The sequence below is a fragment of the Tachyglossus aculeatus genome, chromosome 3 (genome assembly GCF_015852505.1).
Source record: "Tachyglossus aculeatus isolate mTacAcu1 chromosome 3, mTacAcu1.pri, whole genome shotgun sequence".
Lineage (NCBI taxonomy): Eukaryota > Metazoa > Chordata > Mammalia > Monotremata > Tachyglossidae > Tachyglossus > Tachyglossus aculeatus.
The window spans coordinates 35,297,315-35,313,696 of record NC_052068.1 but is presented as its reverse complement, the minus strand read 5'-3'; the positions used below and the strand labels follow the sequence as shown (position 1 = coordinate 35,313,696).

General features: G+C 42.5%; 1 protein-coding gene and 1 non-coding gene across 2 annotated transcripts in view; one reads left to right on the top strand and one right to left on the bottom strand.

The window, feature by feature from the left end:
• RASGEF1A (RasGEF domain family member 1A) overlaps positions 1 to 16,382 on the top strand; it is a 377,771-nt gene that overhangs the window by 234,361 nt on the left and 127,028 nt on the right. The window lies entirely within an intron of this gene.
• On the bottom strand, positions 7,338 to 7,475 carry LOC119926018. Its single transcript, XR_005449937.1, has one exon. It is a non-coding gene; the product is annotated as a small nucleolar RNA SNORA7 (small nucleolar RNA).

Sequence of the window (16,382 nt, the reverse complement as noted above, 5' to 3'; positions counted from 1 at the left end):
TTTTACTTGTACATATCTATTCTATTTATTTTATTTTGTTAGTATGTTTGGTTTTGTTCTCCGTCTCCCCCTTTTAGACTGTGAGCCCACTGTTGGGTAGGGACTGTCTCTATATGTTGCCAACTTGTACTTCCCAAGCGCTTTGTACAGTGCTCTGCACAAAGTAAGCGCTCAATAAATACGATTGATGATGATGATGACGATGATGAAGTGCCCAATATAACCTCCAAGAGAGGAAGTCATCCAGCAGCTTCCAATTGTCTCTGACATGAAGAAAGACTAATAGTGTAAACTGAAGCCCTGGATGACAATATGAGTGATTACCAAAAACAACTTTATAGTTTCAGCGTGATGCTTTTGTTAGCCATCAACTCCCCAGACTACGGAGAATAATAATAATAATAACACTTGTTAAATGATTACTATGAGCCAACCATTGTGCTAAGCATTGGGATATAGATCAGACACAGTCTCTGGTCCACATGGAGCCCACAGTCTAAGAGGGGAGGGAGAACAGGCTACATTCCTTTGCTCAGAGTGTGAGCATGTGATGCCATTTTGTGTCTTTTTGGAAAGAAATTCAAGTCAATAGCAGAGTCAAGATGTCTAAGGAGAAGATTCAGAGCTAAGTCATCTGAATTCAAACCCCAGCTATGAAACCAGTTTCCTATAGGCCTTCTGGTGACTCACTCTGTCCCTTCGGTAGCTCAATTTCCACATCTGTGGAATGGGGGTAATTACACCTGCCTACATTACAGAGTGCTGGGAGTTTCATTTTAATTAGGTAATGCCGTATCTGTATACGAGAATTCCTCAAGGATGAGTGATGACAATAGAGGAAAAGCACGTAAATGCTCAGGTCCGAGTTACAAAATTTAGTCACGAAATAAACATCACGTTTGCTGAAACTTCTACTTGTTATGTAATGTCAGTGTCATTTCCATTATATTCATTCAATCATATTTATTGAGCACTTACTATGTGCAGAGCACTGACTAAGTGCTTGGGAAGTACAAATCGGCAACATATAGACACGGACCCTACCCAACAATGGGCTCACAGTCCTAGAAGGGAGAGACAGACAACAAAACAAAGCAAGTAGACAGGTGTCAATAATAATAATAATAATAATGATGGCATTCTTTAAGTGCTTACTATGTGCAAAGCACTGTTCTAAGCACTGGGGGGGATACAAGGTGATCAGGTTGTCCCACGTGGGGCTCATAGTCTTAATCCCCATTTTGCAGATGAGGGAACTGAGGCCCCAAGAACTGAAGTGACTTACCCAAGGTCACACAGCAGACGTGTGGTGGAGTCAGAATTCAAACCCATGACCTCGGACTCCAAAGCCCATGCTCTTTCCACTGAGCCATGCTGCTTCTCTGTCTATACTCTATCTCTCTACAATCTCTCTACTCAATCTATTCTCTAGCAATATTATCAGAATAAATACAATTATAGCTATATACACGTCATTAATAAAATAAATATAGTAAATGAGTACAAATAGAATAAATAGAGTAATAAATATGTAGAAATATATACAAGTGCTATGGGAAGGGGAAGGGGGTAGGATAGAGAAGGGGGTAGGGAGATACAAGGTTATCAGGTTGTCCCACTGTGAGTCCCACATGGGACCAACTCCATCCCCTCCATCTTACCTCCTTCCCTTCCCCACAGCACCTGTATATATTTATATATGTTTGTACATATTTATTACTCTATTTATTTATTTTACTTGTACATATCTAGTCTATTTTATTTTGTTAATATGTTTGGTTTTGTTCTCTGTCTCCCCCTTCTAGACTGTGAGCCCACTGTTGGGTAGGGACCGTCTCTATATGTTGCCAACTTGTACTTCCCAAGCGCTTAGTACAGTGCTCTGCACACAGTAAGTGCTCAATAAATATGATTGATTGATTGATAACCTGATGACCTTTTATTTACCCTAGCACTTAAAACAGTGCTTGGCACATAGTGAGCGCTTAACAGATACCATAATTATTATTATCCCATGTGGGGCTCACGGTCTTCACCCCCATTTTACAGATGAGGTAACTGAGGCACAGAGAAGTGAAGCGACCTGCCCAAAGTCACCCAGCAGATAAGTGGCAGAGCCAGGATTAGAACCCACGTCCTCTGACTTCCAAGCCCGGGCTCTACCCACTAAACCACACTGCTTCTCCTTGTGTCTAATCCTATTTATTGAGTGCTTACTGTGTGTATGCAGAGCGCTACGTCTCTGGTTTTGGGTGAAACCAAGATTGGGTGGTCAAACCGACAAAATATCAACATTTTCAATCTGACTTTGTAACTCTCACAGAGAGTCTTTTAGACTGTGAGCCCGCTATTGGGTAGGGACTGTCTCTATATGTTGCCAACTTGTACTTCCCGAGCGCTTAGTGCAGTGCTCTGCACACAGTAAGCGCTCAATAAGTCCGATTGATGATGATGATGGTTGATCTGGAAAAACTTATTTATTTAATGGTGTTTGTGAAGCGTTAACTATGTGCCAGGCACTGTACTAAGCACTGGGGTACATATAAGCTAATCAGGCTGAACAGAGTCCATCTCCCACATGGAGCTCACAGTCTTAATCTCCATTTTACAGATGAAGCAACTGAGGCCCAGAGAAGTTAAGTGACTTGCCCAAGGTCACACAGCAGACAAGTGGCAGAGCTGGGATTAGTACCGAGGTCCTTCTGACTCCCAGGCATGGGCTCTATCCATCAGGCCATGTCACTTGGATCACGAGAGCTCAGTTTTTCTACCACTGCTACTCAACATCTTTTCATATCAAGGACTCCAGTGCACTTTCTAGAAACTTCGGTGAACACCTATTTGGGGAAATTCTCCAACCAATAATTTTACCCACTGAAAAAATGGGGAACCCATATTACAGAGCACATAAACTTGTTTCCCTCTGCAAGTCCTATGGCTTTTTTAAAGCTTGGGGCTTCTTTAAGCAGATTTTCAGGGGCAAAGAAGAATCCTAAGTTTTTTAACATGGAATTAAACCCAGACTCCTGATTATTCCCAGACTCCTGATTATTATGAGGCCTTTCCAGACTGAGCCCACTCCTTCCTCTCCCCCTCCTCCTCCTCTCCAACCCCGCCCGCCTTACCTCCTTCCCTTCCCCACAGCACCTGTATATATGTATATATGTTTGTACATATTTATTACTCTATTTAGTTATTTATTTTACTTGTACATATTTATTCTATTTATTTTATTCTGTTAATATGTTTTGTTTTGTTCTCTGTCTCCCCCTTCCAGACTGTGAGCCCACTGTTGGGTAGGGACCGTCTCTATATGTTGCCAACTTGTACTTCCCAAGTGCTTAGTACAGTGCTCTGCACACAGTAAGCGCTCAATAAATACGATTGAATGAATGAATGAATGAATTATTCATTCAGTCATATTTATTGAGCACTTACTGTGCACAGAGCACTGTACTAAGCGATGATCTTTCTGTATGAATTATTCATTCAATCATATTTATTGAGCACTTACTGTGCGCAGAGCACTGTACTAAGTGATGATCATTCTGTAAACCTGATTAACTTGTTTAACTGATTAACTCCAGAGTTTAGAACAGTGTTTGACTATAGTAAGCCCTTAACAAATACCATAATAATACTAAATCCCATACATAGTGGATACTGTAAGCCCGTTGTTGGGTAGGGACCATCTCTATATGTTGCCAGCTTGTACTTCCCAAGAGCTTAGTACAGTGCTCTGCACACAGTAAGCGCTCAATAAATACAATTGAATGAATAAAGCACAGGCCTTAGATTCAGAAGGTCATGGGTTCTAATCATGGCTCTGCCATTTGTCTGCCATATGACCTTGGGCAAGTCACTTAAATTGTCTGTGCTTCAGTTCTCTCATCTGTAAAATGGGGATTGAGACAGTGAGCCCTACGTGGGACAGGGACTGTGTCCAACCCGATTTGCTTGTATTCTCCCCAGAGCTTACTACAGTGCCTGGCACATAGTAAGCACTTAACAAATACCATATTTATTATTATTACCTCACATTCACTGATGCAATCTCACCATACATGTTGTCATCTTTAAACCAAAAGACAATTCTACTACTATGCATGGCAGTATATATTCTAGAAAATCCACTTAAAATGAGATAGCCTCTGCCATTCAGACACCTCCAGTTTAAAACAACACAAAGACAAGTACAAAGTAAAGAATAAAAGCTAAACTGCACTTTGCTGCCAATATAATCTACCACCTCAAATGATTCTGACCACAATCGATTAGGTTCTTGGCGACTGCACAAGGTTTGAGTTATTTTATATGTAGAGAACTCATCACTCTTCCCTCTGCATTTCTAGCAAGGGAATTGTCTCTGAATTGTCTGCTTCTTCTGGGGATTTTCTTAGTACTTTACTTACTCTTAACACACTCAATTAACGCCAGTCTCCTTTTGTGGGATCACGCTTCTTCACAATTACATTTGTAATCTTCCTTTCAGAACCTGGATCAGAATTCTCCTCTTTTTATTTGCTTAAAGTCAGGGAGACATGATTTAATCCAGCCTCCCATGAGATCAGACACACTGAAAATCCTTTCAGTTTGAAGTTGGGTGTTCTTCCAGCAGAGAATTGGAACAATTTATGAATTCCGGTGTCTTCTGTTTATTGAATGTGCAAATGCATTTCAAAAATATTTGGATATTGAAACTTCATGGAAGATATGTTTACATTTCTGAAATCATAATGGGAGGATTTGGAATTTGCCCAGTTAAGACGTTTTTGTTCTTTGGACAGAAAGTACCAGAGCCACATTCTTCATTACTAAAACACGTTAACGATCCCATCGCCTTCCACTTGAGGCTTTGCCATTGGAGCTCAGGTGGGGTTTTGACATCTAAGGCAACTAAACAATCCCATTCTCCTACGTAAATGAATTTGCTACTGATTTCGATGAAACCTGAAAAAGCTTCTTTTGTTCTTATACTTTCAACCCGTAGGGAACAGAGTACTTTGCTAATTCCAGCTCACCACCCCTCCCCACAACTATTTCCCAGTGAAGACCCATCCTGTACACTAAATAATAATAATGGTATTTGTTAAGTACTTACTATGTGCCAGGCACTGTACTAAGCGCTGGAGCAGATAGAAGCAAAATGGGTTTATTTATTTATTTGTTTATAAATAATAATAATAATAATAATAATAATAATAATAGTGTCTATTTATTCATTTATTTTACTTGTATATATGTATTCTATTTATTTTATTTTGTTAGTATGTTTGGTTTTGTTCTCTGTCTCCCCCTTTTAGACTGTGAGCCCACTGTTGGGTAGGGACTGTCTCTATATGTTGCCAACTTGTACTTCCCAAGCGCTTAGTACAGTGCTTTGCACACAGTAAGTGCTCAATAAATACGATTGATTGATTGATTGATTGGACACTGTCCCTGTCCCATGTAGGGCTCACAGTCTCAATTCCCATTTTACAGATTAGGTAACAGAGGCACAGATAAGTGAAGAGACTTGCCCAAGGTCACACAGCAGATAAGATGCAGCTTCACTGTCAGCAATGCTATCTTTGAACTGAATATCAACTCTGCTACATTCCACCCTTACCCAAAGATGGGATCTCATCATCAAGAGTGCCCTCTTCAAGCAAGGAGGACATATATGGGTATAGTTTATGTTTGAATGCAGAAGTAAGCCACAAACATAAGCAGAGGCCGACACACCCAAGGCCAAAAAGAAACCAGGCAGTTAAACTTAAAGAAATGGAATCAACTATTGTTCTCTTCAACTCTCTGTCTGTTTGGATTTTATGAGAGTCTGGCTGACGATCTGGTGGGTGGCCACGGTCCTGTTGTCTCCCAAGTACTTATGCTAATACTCGGCATATTGTAGTCACTCAATAAATACCATGAATTGACTTGGAAAAGGGAAAGAGCAGGGATGGAGGGAAGGTTCTGGGGTAAGCGTGAGAAGCAGCATGGCCTAGTGGATAGAATATGGGCCTGGGAATCAGGACCTGTGTTCTAATTCCGACTCTGCCACTTGTCTGCTGGGTAACTTTGGGAAAATCACTCGGCTTCTCATGGCTTACTGGAAAGGGCACAGGCTTGGGAGTCATAGGTCCTGGGTTCTAATCCTGCCTCCACCCCTTATAAGATGCATGACTTTGGGCAAGCCACTTAACTTCTCTTTGCCTCAGTTACCTCGTCTGTGAAATGGCGATTAAGACTGTGAGCCCACGTGGGGCAACCTGATTACCATGTATCTACCCCAGCATTTAGAACAGTGCTTGGCACCTAGAAAGCACTTAACAAATACCATTATTATTATCATTATTCTCTGTAGCTCAGCTATCTCCTCCTTAAAGTGGGGACTAAAACAGTGAGCCCTACAAAGTAAACAATGACACTTTAGTTGCATAGCCCTACGTGGGACAGAAACTGTGTTCACCCTGATGAACTGGTATCTACCCCAGTGCTTAAAGCAGTGCCTGACACATAGTAAGAGCTTAACAAATAACATAGAAAAACGTGTAAACCTAATAAACATTTTGCTCTGTAATAATTTTGAGAGACTCTTTGCGAAGCTGCGACATATTCTTGGTATTATCGTGGAATCCTACAAACCACCTATTGAACACTTTCAACTGCTCCCTTGAACATTTTCAACTGCTCCCTGGGGTTTCCCCTATTCCATATTTCTCTGGGTCTCTGCGCATTTCTGGAATGGAGATTGCCCTACCTTTTACAGCTACTCAACCTGGGGGTCTTCCTTACTGTTTTTTTGACTTTACCACTGACAGTGGAGCCAATCCAGCATGATACTCCAGTGTGGAGGCATTGACAGAATGAGAAAATATTGGTCTTATTACCCTACTAGCAATGAAGGGTTGGGGCCTGAAGAGGTCAAAACCTTCTAAGTATTAAACCCTCAGAAACCCCAGGAATGATTCAGTAGTGGTGATCAATCCGTTCCGTTGTGGACTACTGATTTGTGGACACCGGCATTCAGAAATAATTCTGCGTAAGTGAACATTTTTGCACAAGAAATAACACTGGTCTAGGCTGAGATATCAGTGAGGGAAAAAGAGTCTGAATGATGAAATGTTAGTCTTGTCTTATGCTGTCGAGTTGTTTCCGAACCCTAGCGACACCACAGACACATCTCTCCCAGAACACCCCGCTCTCCATCTGCAACTGTTCTGGTAGTGTATCCATAGAGATTTCTTGGTAAAAATTTGAAAGTGGTTTACCATTACCTCCTTCCACACAGTAAATTAGAGTCTCTGCCCTCGACTCTCTCCCAAACCGCTGCTGCCCAGCATGGGTGAGTTTTGACTTGTAGCAGATTGCCTTCCACTCGCTAGCCACTGCCCAAGCTAGGAATGGAATGGGTAGGCCTCTGCTCGACTCTCCCTCCCATAGCCGAGACTGGTAGAGGACTGGAAACTCTCCAGGTGTGACCCTGAGGGGGGGAATGTTAGTAGTCACTCCTAAAACCTCATATAAGAACTATTCTGATTGGGTGTGGCAGTATCTTCTTCAGAAGACACATACCACCACCATCATCATCATCATCAATCGTATTTATTGAGCACTTACTATGTGCAGAGCACTGTACTAAGCGCTTGGGAAGTACAAATTGGCAACATCATCATCATCATCATCATCAATCGTATTTATTGAGCGCTTACTATGTGCAGAGCACTGTACTAAGCGCTTGGGAAGTACAAATTGGGAACATATAGAGACAGTCCCTACCCAACAGTGGGCTCATACCAGGTGTGTCTTCTAGACTGTGAGCCTGCTGTTGGGTAGGGACTGCGTCTCTATATGTTGCCAACTTGTACTTCCCAAGCGTTTAGTACAGTGCTCTGCACACAGTAAGCACTCAATAAATACAATTGAATGAATGAATTACCTAGGGGTGTGTGTGTGTGTGTGTGTGTGTGTGTGTGTGTGTGTGTGTGTGTGCGCGCATAACAATAGATTCTAGGAGTGAGGAACTCTTAAATCTAGTCTTACTCCTAATCTCAGTCTCAGTCTTTTCTTCCAAATTAAAAATGGGGATGAGCACATTGTCCTCCGAACATGAGTCCCCAGAATCCAGGAATTATGTCTATATCTCATCTACATATTTCTTTCCCAGTGCTTCTCGGTACTACTACTACTACTAATAATAATGATGATGATGGCATTTGTTAAGTGCTTACTATGTGCAAAGCACTGTTCTAAGCGCTGGGGGAGATACAATGTGATCAAGTTGTCCCACATAGGGCTCACAGTCTTAATCCCCATTTTTACAGATGAGGTAACTGAGGCTCAGAGAAGTTAAGTGACTTGCCCAAGGTCACACAGCAGACTTGTGGTGGAGTCGGGATTCGAACCCACGACCTCTGACTCCAAAGCCTGTGCTCTTCCCACTGAGCCACGCTGCTTCTCTAATAGTAATAATTGTGGCATTTGTTAAGTGCTGACTACATGCCAGGCACTGTTCTAAATGCTGGGGTAGATACAAGCCAATCTGATTGGACACAGGCTCACAGCCTTCATCCCCATTTTACAGGTGAGGGAACTGAGGCCCAGAGAAGTGAAGTGACTTGCCCAAGGTCACTCAGCAGACAAGTGGAGAAGCCAGGACTAGAACCTGAGTTCTTCTGATGCCCAGGCCTGTGCTCTATCCAGCACAGAAAGCACTAAATAAAGTTGTATTTACCCGAGCTCTTAGAACAGTACTTGACACATTGTAAGCGCTCAACAAATAAAATGATAATAATAAAACAAATAAAATACTATGTTATTATGACTATAGGAGAATTCATCGCTCTCTTGGTAACAATGACATTTTAGTTGCATAGCACTTGTTACTGTCTTCGTGACTAAGATCTACCAAACATTTTAAAAATGGACGCTACATTGTGAATATGAACAGGCATATGTAATTATGACCAATTCTAGTTCATGGTTGTCAACTTGCAATTACCCATCAATCAATGAATCAATGGTATTTATTGAGCATTTACTATTCATTCAGTCTTACTTATTGAGCGCTTGCTGTGTGCAGAGCACTGTACTAAGCGCTTGGGAACTACAAGTTAGCAACATAAAAAGACGGTCCCTACCCAACAATGGGCTCACAATCTAGTATACAGAGCACTTTTCTAAGCACTTGGGAGAATACAGTATGACAGAATTAGCTGTCATGTTCTCTGCCCATAATAAGTTTACAGTCCTAAAAGTCATGTGCATGGACTAATTAGTATGGATAATTAGTCGTGAATAACTGTGAGTTCATCAAATATTTTTTAGCAACAACAAAAATCAATTAATGGTAGCTATCGAACACTAACTGTGTGCAGAGCACTGTATTAAGTGCTTGGGAGACTTCAATACAACTGGTAGGTAGACATTGTCTGTTGGAAGGGTGACAAAATCAGGTAGCCCCCAATATGATTATCTGATGTATTGAGCCTAAGTCTTTTAATGCCATAAGTAGCAATTATAGCCTAAGTATCCAAACAGGAATTGTTTTACCCTGAGATGGCCAAGTTTCTGAGTCCTCCCAGATGAGTGTTCAGTTTCAACCTTAGCTGGAGATTGAGGCTTCTACCTAAAATGGCAACCACCTGAGAATGTCACCAGACTAGGGGTAAACAGACTGTGACTTTCTAACCAGCTCCTAATTAGGCACAAATGAGAAATCAATCAGTCAGTGGCATTTATTAAGCACTTACTATGTGCAGAGAACTGTACTAAGAGCTTGGGAGAATACAGTAGAGTTGGTGGACTCTTTCCTATGAGTCTGGGATTACAGAATCATAATTTCCTAGTACCTCTCCTCACACTTAGCAGTAGGCATCAAATAGACATGGATCCTGGAAGAATGTGTCCAAAGGGGGATTTACTGCAACCAGGATCTCTAAAGAAGCGGTGTGGCTCAGTGGAAAGAGCACGGACTTTGGAGTCAGAGGCATGGGTTTAAATCCCGGCTCCACCAATTGTCAGCTGTGTGACTTTGGGCAAGTCACTTAACTTCTCTGTGCCTCAGATACATCATCTGTAAAATGGGGATTAAGACTATGAGCCCCACGTGGGACAACCTGATCACTTTGTAACCTCCCCAGCGCTTAGAACAGTGCTTTGCACGTAGTAAGCGCTTAATAAATGCCATTATTATTATTATTATCTCTATCTGTGAGAACCAAGTACCCTATTTCACATGGGTCCTTTCCTCTGTCCTCCATCTTGCTTTTGGTGAAAGGGCAGTATATTCAGCCCATTTTATAAGATGGGAAAACTGAAATCTCACCTGATTCTCTAGGGCCATCCTGAAAAGAAGGGAAGAATTAAAAATACAATCCAGGTCAACTAAGGCCCAATCCCAGTTCATTCATTGAGCGCTTACTGTGTGAAGAGCACTCTACTAAGCACTGGGAAAGTACAATTTGGCTACAAATAGAGATAATCTCTACCCAACAATGGGCTCACAGTGTAGAAGTGGGGAAACAGACAACAAAACAAACAAAACAAGTAGTCAGGCATCAATAGCATCAATGTAAATGAATAGAATTATATATATATACATCATTAATAAAGTAAATAGAATAAATATGTACATATATACACAAGTGCCGTGGGGAGGGAAGCGGGGTAGAACAGAGGGTGGGAGTAGGGGCGATGGGGAGGGGAGGAGCAGCACAGGAAAAGGAGGGCTCAGTCTGGGAAGGCCTCCTGGAGGAGGTGAGCTTTCAGTAGGGCTTTGAAATGGGGAATTGTGTTAGTTTGGCAGATGTGAGGAGGGAGGGCATTCCAGGCCTGAGGTAGGATGGACCAGGGGTCGATGGTGGGACAGAAGAGAATGAGGCACACTGGGGAGGTTAGCGGCAGAAGAACAGAGTGTGCGGGTTGGGCTGTTGAAGGAGTGAAGTGAGGTGTCGGGGGCAAGGTGATGGAGAGCTTTGAAGCCAATAGTGAGGAGTTTTTGCTTGATATGAAGGTTGATAGGCAGCCACTGGAGATCACAGAGGAGGGCGGGGTGACATGACCAGAGTGTTTCTGTACAAAGATAATCCAGGCAGCAGAATGAAGTATAGACTGAAGCGGGGAGAGACAGGAGGTTGGAAGATCAGATAGGAGGCTGATGCAGTAATCCAGTCAGGATATGATGAGTGACTGTACTAACAAGGTAGCGGTTTGGATGGAGAGGAAATGGTGAATCTTGGCGATATTGTGAAGGCGAGACCGGCAGGTTTTGGTGATGGATTGGATATGTGGAGTGAATGAGAGAGCAGAGTCAAGGATGACACCAAGGTTGGGGGCTTGCGAGACAGGAAGGACAGTAGTACCATCCACAGTGATGGGAAAGACAGAGAGAGGACAGGGTTTGGGAGGGAAGATAAGGAGCTCAGTCTTGGACATGTTGAGTTTTAGGTGGCGGGTGGACATCCAGGTGGAGATGTCCTGAATGCAGGAGGAGATACCAGTCTGGAGGGAGGGAGAGAGAACAGGGGAGGAGAGGTAGATTTGGGTATCATCCATGTAGAGATGAAAGTCCATGATGAAAATTAAGGCCAAATTCTACTGCTGCCAAATGGAGCAAATTTAGTACTTATCACACAATCAAGCTTTGATTTTTTTTTATTACCAAGAACAAAATGACTACCATTAAAATAGGATATTCTCTGCTCCCTAAGCACCAAGATCCTCCTCAACTCAACTATCACTGAATCGGAAGTACATTCAGAGAGATGACTAAGAGTCCCACTCACTTCCTGGACCTTCCACATGTCTTAGGTGGAACAGTTCAATATTTAACTGAGTGTTTCAAGATCTGAGCCTGGTCAAGGTAGAAAAAAATGACAGGAAAGAAATTCCAACCATCTAGATATTGAGATTTAGGGCCGTTGAAAAATTTCCTAATTCCTCCCAAAATGCCCAAGTTACTTGCGCCAACAACAGAAACTTTTGCTTTCATGAGCGCTTTCAGACAAGATGTGTCTGTAAGATCTTGGGATCATTCAGGCAGCGTGCTTCTGGTCTCACTTAAGACATATTTCCAGACGTGTTTCCTACAGGGAGTTTCCTGAACCTTCTGGTTTACTCACCCACATGGTTATGACCCATCATCCGCCAAGAAGTTGAGACAGTGAGACCTTACAGGACACCCAAGCTGCTGGACAAGTCTAAATCAGGGCCCAGCCTTCAAGCCGCAGTCCCGACCAATGAAATCACTCTGCAGGGCAAGTGTGACTCTAAGAACATCTGCTTTGAGTTACATTTAAACCCCTTTATGTGTTAAAAAAAAGAGGGTGTCCCAAACTTACATGAAAATGCCCTTGTTCTGTTATTTTTGCTTGGCTGGGAGTAAATTATGCCCAAGAAAAAAGAGGATCCTGAAGTGCAGACATAAGTCAATAATATGATGGGACAGCACGATGCTGCAGCTCTTATGCCGTTGGGATTTATGATCTCCGCATTATCTCTTCCTTGAATTATTGTGGCACGAACGGGTGTTTTGGCAGGGATTGGCTTGACTGGATAACTGCCATAGGGCTCCTGGCTTCACAAGTTGGCCTTGGGGTTGCCTAGGAATGGAAAAGGGGTCCGAGTGCCATGAACTCATTTTGCCAGCTCTTTCGGAAGCAATTAGTCAAATGTTTTTCCATCTTGCCCCTCCCGTGACCTCTCTTTAGACAGGTTGCTGGCTGAAATGACTGAGTCTCCCCTCCCTATTTTCTTCTCCATCCCGTTAGCTCCGATATACTGGCAGAGAAAGCACCATGTCACTTCCCAGATGGGATAGGTGTGGCTTGGCTCATCTCTTAAACACACATGATGGTTTTTCTGGAGTCTATGACTTCGATCTATGTCCCAGAGGTTTTAGGGTGTGGAAGGGTGTGTCGAGAAGCAAGGGGAGGGGAGAGGATGGAAGGAGGGGTGTCATGTTAGAGGGATAGAAAATTTATGTGGTCCAAGTGATGTTATTGAATTGAATAGCGGTAGAATCATTAGTTGTAGCAATATATTGAGCAGGGAGGCAAGGGGAGGGAAGAGGATGTGAGGAGATGTGTCATGTTAGAGGGATAGAAAAATTATGTGGTCCAAGTGATGTTACTAAATTGAATAGGGATAGATTCATTAGTTGTAGCAATATAATGAGCAGGTATTGGCTTCCATATAGAAGCAGCGTGGCTCAGGGGAAAGAGCCTAGGTTTGGAGTCAGAGGTCATGGGTTCAAATCCCAGCTCTACCACTTGTCAGCTCTGTGACTTTGGGCAAGTCACTTCACTTCTTTGGGCCTCAGTGACCTCATCTGTAAAATGGGGATTAAGACTGTGAGCCCCCCGTGGGACAACCTGATCATCTTGTAGCCTCCCCAGCATGGAGGGCCTCCCAGACTTAGCCCCCTTTTTCCTCTCCTTCTCCCCAACCCCCCCCCCCCCCCACCCTATCTCCTTCCCCTCCCCACGGCACTTGTATATATATTTGTACAAATTTATTACTCTATTTATTTTACTTGTACATATTTACTATTCAATTTATTTTGTTGATGATGTGCATATAGCTTTAATTCTATTTGTTCTGACGACTTTGACACCTGTCTACATGTTTTGTTTTGTTGTCAGTCTCCCCCTTCTCGACTGTGAGCCGATTGTTAGCTAGGGATCGTCTCTATATGTTGCCTTCTTGTACTTCCCAAGCTCTTAGTACAGTGCTCTGCACACAGTAAGCACTCAATAAATACGATTGAATGAATGAACAGTGCTTTGCACATAGTAAGTGCTTAGTAAATGCCATCATCATCATCATCATCATCATAGTGGGCATGCTCGAAGATGGTATACCCAAAGCATTCTAGGTAGCCAGTCTGAAGCACTCTCCTTTTTATCACTATTTGAGCCATGTCTTCCGGGAGGCAGCCACCCTTCAATCAATCAATCAATCAATCAAATTTATTGAGCGCTTACTGTGTGCAGAGCACTGTACTAAGCACTTGGGAAGTACAATCAATCAATCAATCGTATTTATTGAGCACTTACTGTGTGCAGAGCACTGTACTAAGCGCTTGTGAAGTACAAGTCGGCAACACATAGAGACAGTCCCTACCCAACAGCGGGCTCACAGTCTAGAAGGGGGAGACAGAGAACAAAACCAAACATACTAACAAAATAAAATAAATAGAATAGATATGTACAAGATAAATCAATCAATCAATCAATCAATCGTATTTATTGAGCGCTTACTGTGTGCAGAGCACTGTACTAAGCGCTTGGGAAGTACAAATTGGCATCACATAGAGACAGTCCCTACCCAACAGTGGGCTCACAGTCTAAAAGGGGGAGACAGAGAACAGAACCAAACATACCAACAAAATAGAAATGTACAAGTAAAATAAATAAATAAATAAATAGAGTAATAAATATGTACAAACATATATACATATATACAGGATATATATATATATATATATATATATATATATATATATATACACACACAAGATCCTTCAAGGATCTTCCCACTCTGTCTTCTGCTCCCTGTCATTTGTTCAGGAGGAAGACAATGTAGTTAGCTCTGGTCTTGAATGAGGCAGCACAGAAGTCAAGACAGCAGCGGAGAGTTCTCAGGTAAGAATAACCCAGAAGTCTGAAGTAGCAGGCCATGTGGGTGTGACTGGGCTGCATATTCATACTCTGCTTCGGTAGTGCGTGTGTGTGCATTTGCAGTTCTGTGCACCTGCACACACTCATACACACACACATACACAGCGCACTGCCTCCTCTGCTGTGCTTAAATGGCAATAATTTTTTAAAAAATCCATAGCAAGCTTTAGGCGATACAAAATGATACAGATTCAAACTTGTCTAGGTCATTGGAGTAGAATACGCATGTTCATGATCAGAGTTTAGCAAAATAAATCAATCATTGGTATTTACTGAGTGTGTACTATGTGCAGATCACTGTACTACGTGCTTGGAAGTGCATAATAGAGTTGGTAGGTTCAATCCCTGCCCACGAGGAGTTTAAATAATAATGATGGTACTTGTTAAGCACTTACTATGTGCCAAGCACTGCACTAACTGCTGGGGTGGATACAAGCAAATCAGTTTGGACACAGTCCCTGTCCCACATGGGGCTCACAGTCTTAATCCCCATTTTGCAGATGAGGTAACTGAGGCATAGAGAAGAGAAATGACTTGCCCAAGGTCACACAGAAGACAAGTGATGAAGCCAGGTCTTTCCGACTCCCAGGCCTGCTCTACCCACTAGGCTATGCTGCTTCATTATTGTTGTTGTTATTATCATTATAGTATTTGTTAAGCACTTACTTTGTGTCAGGCACAGTTCTAAGTGCTGGGGTAGACACAAATTAATCAGATTGGACACGGGTCCTGTCCCCCATGGGGCTCACAATTTAAGCCTGCCACAAGTATATTATTATTTCTTTCTTTTCCTGACTTTTCAGTCCCACCCTCCAGATCCACCCTCCATCCCATGTGGTTGTAGGAGCTCAACCATCACTTTAGAGACATTCCTAGCCAACGGGTATGTGGGATTTTTGCAGACACTGCTTGGAGTCTCTCAAAAACCATACGAGCCATTGGCAAAAGAGAGCAGACACCGTGATTCCTAGTTCTCTCTTCCTTGTCAGTAACTACCATCTAATCACACTGGGTAAGGTTACATTGCTGAACTCTGGTTCTCAGGTGATCAGCTTTCTTAAGGTATTCTAGCTTCTTTTATGCTTCTTAATGAAATTCTGGGGATGTTTTCCCTGAAAGGCAATTCAGAATTAATTAAAAAAGGTAACGCATGTGGGAATGAAAAAGAAACTCTTTAAGATCATTATTTTCAGGGGGGAGGGGAGGAGAAACCTGCATTTTGTACCTAGATTTGTCTAATTTAAGGTAGGACAAAAGGCCAGGTTACAGGGAAATGGCAGGTGCTTAAATAGATATTTCCTTGTGTGACTTTTACAAGAAACAACCAATTTAATGCAAATTGAAATAGCCCAGTGGGCTTCACTTGGTCAAGAATGCCTGGGCTAGGGAAATACTGCACCTTTCTCCACCACTGAGTCTCTGAAGAAACAGAAAACAAAAACAAAACAAACAGAAGAGATATAAAAGAACTTCATTTACCTTATAGTGAGCCTTAAGCTGTAGAGGGGGAGAACAGATTGCCTGCCCTGAAGGACCAAATCATCTGTTTAACAAGCAGCCAGATGCAGCACAGATTGTAAAATACCATTTCTCCTCCCTCTTGTCCCCTTTCACCCAGTTCTACAGGGATTCTTGGGGCTCCAGGGGAATTACTCCTTTCCCCCCCAACACCGGGAGAAGAGGGAACTCGGTGGAACTTGAGGGAGGGAGATTCAAAGG